Below are 3,854 nucleotides of genomic sequence, written 5' to 3'. Positions count from 1 at the left end.
TAGAGACATTTGTTTTGGAGCCTAAATATTTATTTTTTTTAGGATTTGTTGCCAGATTCCATCCCATTAAGGAGCTTGAAAAGCCATTTACTTAGGAGACATTTGTTTTGGGTTTCCAAATCCAAAATTCCTAGACCTCCTTGCTCTTTTGGTCTACACAAGATATTCCACTTTGTTAATCTATATTTTCTTTTTTGCTCGTCTCCTTGGCAGAAGAATCTGGACCTAAAATAATCCAATTTCTTAATGATTTTTTTTGGAATTTCAAAGAAGGAAATCATGTACATGGAGAGATTGCTTAGGACTGAGTTAATCAAGGTTAGCCTGCCTCCATAGGAGAGCATCTTGCTTTTCCATGTGCTCAGTTTTCTTTCAAATCTTTCCTCTATAATTTTCCAATCTTTATTCCAGATTAGGGTGTAGAGAAGATGTCTATATACTCTTGTTGGACCTCTTTCGCGTCTCCATAGCAAAAAAGTTCGCTCTTATGGAAGTTTATTTTGAGACCAAAAAGGTGTTCAAAGACTGTTAGCACAAGCTTCATATTTTTTGCCTCTTCCAAGTTGTGATCCATCAAAACAATTGTATCATCTGCATATTGTAATATGGATAGGCCATCATCAACTAAATGTGAAATTAAGCCTGAAATTTGTCCATCCTCCTTCGCCCTTGCTATCAATGTTGCTAACATATCCGCAACTAGATTGAAGAGTAGCGGGGAGAGTGGATCGCCATGTCTAAGGCCCTTTTTTATTTGGATTTTGATTTTTGCTATCTAGGCCATTACTATCTAGATTTTGATTTTTGCTTAGGCTCAAGTTGATGAATATCACCTTGGTGACTATTATCCTCAGCCAAGCTATCATCACACAGAGATAATTGGTCCAAGCCATCATCATCCTGCAAATCCAAGTCATCTAGCACTCTAGAGGGGTCCCTTTTAACTTTATTGTTATTCAGATGTGATGTGGCTAACCTATTAGTTGCTAGAATGTTAAATTTCTTAGTCGCTTCTCTAACTTTATCTCCATTAATACCCACAAAGACACCTAAGTTGGAAATATTGTTTGAAATGCGATCTTCAGATAAACTTAGAAATGAAGCATTTTTTCCATACCTTCTGACGTGTCCGGATTTCACTTAGTCGCCATCCTCCGCGCCCTCTCTAGTGAGTGTTCATCAAGTGAGTTTGCTCTCCTCTTGCTTGTACGTGTTGGAGTATTTCCTGTACCAACAACAGGGAAGACAGTGGAGACCTGTTTGATAGGACTGTCGATACTGCCCCCTCTAGAACCTTTTATCATGTATTCTTGATGAGTCATTTTTAGCAGCTTGGAGCCAACAAACTCCTGCCCGTCATTTTTAGCCACATTAGAAACATGTCCCACTATTTGCTGCGATGTCAATCCACCATCATACATGTACTAGTCAGCCGACCATTCAGTGCCATCCTCACTTGCAACTTTATCAGCTACTTTAGTTGGAGTATTTCGTGTACCAACAGCAAAGGATGCAGTGGAGACCTGCTTGTTAGGACTGTCGACACCACCCCCTCCATAGCCTTGTATCACATATTCTGGATGATTTTTTGTTGGCTGCTTCAGCGCAAACAATCTCCTACTCAGCATTTTTACCCACATCTGAAAAATGTCCCTCTGTTTCTTGCGCTTTCAATCCATCATCCGGCTTGTACTGGTCAGCCCACCCCTATCATCCTCCTCAATTGCAACCTTTTTAGCTACTTCCCCTATCAAACTGCTGACCACACAGTCTAAAATTTCATTTGCCATAACCCGGAGTTGATCTTCTGGTACCTTCTGTTGATTTCGATCACCATCTGAATTTTTATTTGGATCAACATCCATTCCGTCTCCGCCTACACCAGTCTATGATTTATTTTGTCCACTTTTTGACTTTTTTCTTCTACCATTGTTGTTATCTTTGTAGCCATCATCACCCAAAGCATCATCATCGTTCCCCTCAGGGTCATCATCATATTTTATCACCTCAACATATGACTCGACCTCGGGAATAATGGACTCAACTCTGACAGGGAATTCATACCATCTATCTCCAATGACAACACAAAGTCTCTGAGGGAAAGCCTTTGAATCGATCAGTGACACCAACACTCTACCAAAAGGGTTGTTGTTAGTTGCTATCATATCAACCATCTGCAGTGCTCCAACCATAGAACCAAGATCCCATAGCACTGGAAGCTCCCTAAGTTTCTTGGGTATCCTGAAAATGTTTATCCAGGCCTTTGGGATTAAAAGTCCTTCCTCTTCGTCAAACCATTCAGCTAAGTTAAGATGCACACCCCTTTGTTTTAAAGTCATTCCACCATAAGAAATTGCCTGCTGCAGTTGATCCTTCGTGGGCATACTAACGATAAAAGCATCTTGCCCATTCTCCCGGACATCCCATACCCAATTATTAGGGCTAGGAATGCGGCGCTGTAACTCAGCAGTGAGTTGTGCTGCACTCAATTGGCCCCCTTCAATCGTGATCCTTGCTGTTTTGTTATCAGGGATGTTCTTGATCGGAGCATGTGGAATATGGTAAAACCCCTCACCATCGACTGCATATCCGACCCATTGTGCCACCATTTTTGGAGCTTTTATCACCGGGCATTTCTGCTTCACATGTTCGTCGCTCTCACAAACCTCACAGAAGACCGAAGCCTAGCATTCAGCAGTTACATGTCCTTTAGTGAAACAACGGAAACAAAACTTTTGCTTACTTTGCTTTCCGCCATCCTTCTCCAAATGCTGCTGCACCGTGTTATGTGAACTCTCTGGATTCTTAGAATCAGACCTTGTCTGAATTTGTTTTTGTGCATTCCCTCAGAAGGTACAGGAGTTACTAAACCACTGATGAGTGTTGACAGTACCTGGCGAAGGTTCTACATGTGGTATAGAATCATAACGATGTCCAAAACTATCTGACCTTTTGGTTGCAGCCGGCCTCTTGTTATTGAGCTGACGACCACGAGCAGTAGCATGTGATTCTTGTGGCCGAGCACCAAAATTAAAAGGAGTAGCAGAAACAACTGAAGGCTGGACTTGATTAAAAGGAGGACCGTGTCCAGAGTTACCACTAGGAAAAGAAGCCCCACATTCATTGCTACCTCCAGAGAAAGGACCGGCCATTGATCCAAAGCCTCTCTGCCTACATCGCAGTGTTCATCGAATGGTCCATGTCTCGGTACCAATTCAAAAGGTAGCTACGGTGAGCATTTTGGTTTGCAAGAGGTACAACTTTGCCGGCACTCATTCATCGTCAAGTGGCAATACTCCTTCAGATCTGTGGTCGGGCAGCGGTAGCAATCGTCCCATTCAGGGTTGATGTAGTTGCACCTCGCATGAACATAGAATGTCAAGGTGACCTTTCTATCATCAAATTGTCCGTAGTTAACATCACTTGCAATAGAACTCCTACAATCCAGTAGATGAGGATGACCTGTGGTATTTTTCATGTTCATCAATAATAAATAATACTATATACGTACACAAACGTGCACCCTAAACTTAAACTTGAATGATAACATAAAACTTGATGATTACATAGCACTACTAACTGCTTAATCCTGGAAACGGAAGCTCCAAACTTCACAGGCAATCGAATGGGAGTTGCGTACACCTAGAACTCAGCATCATCTTCAGAAAACTTCATACACCTTCTTCTTCTGAGCAATAGTAAGTAAGGGTGAGTACACACATGGTTGATACTCAGCAAGACCACAAGAAATAACCAGAATAACTATTTCAATCCATCTTCAAGTTTAATTAATCATGTGAGGGTCCAGGCCGCTCTTGACCGTGAGCACGGATGATATATCAGTTTTACACTCT

The sequence above is a fragment of the Setaria italica genome, chromosome VIII, assembly GCF_000263155.2.
Source record: "Setaria italica strain Yugu1 chromosome VIII, Setaria_italica_v2.0, whole genome shotgun sequence".
Classification (NCBI taxonomy): Eukaryota; Viridiplantae; Streptophyta; class Magnoliopsida; order Poales; family Poaceae; genus Setaria; species Setaria italica.
The sequence above is the reverse complement of the archived record's forward strand: the minus strand, read 5'-3'. Positions refer to the sequence as shown.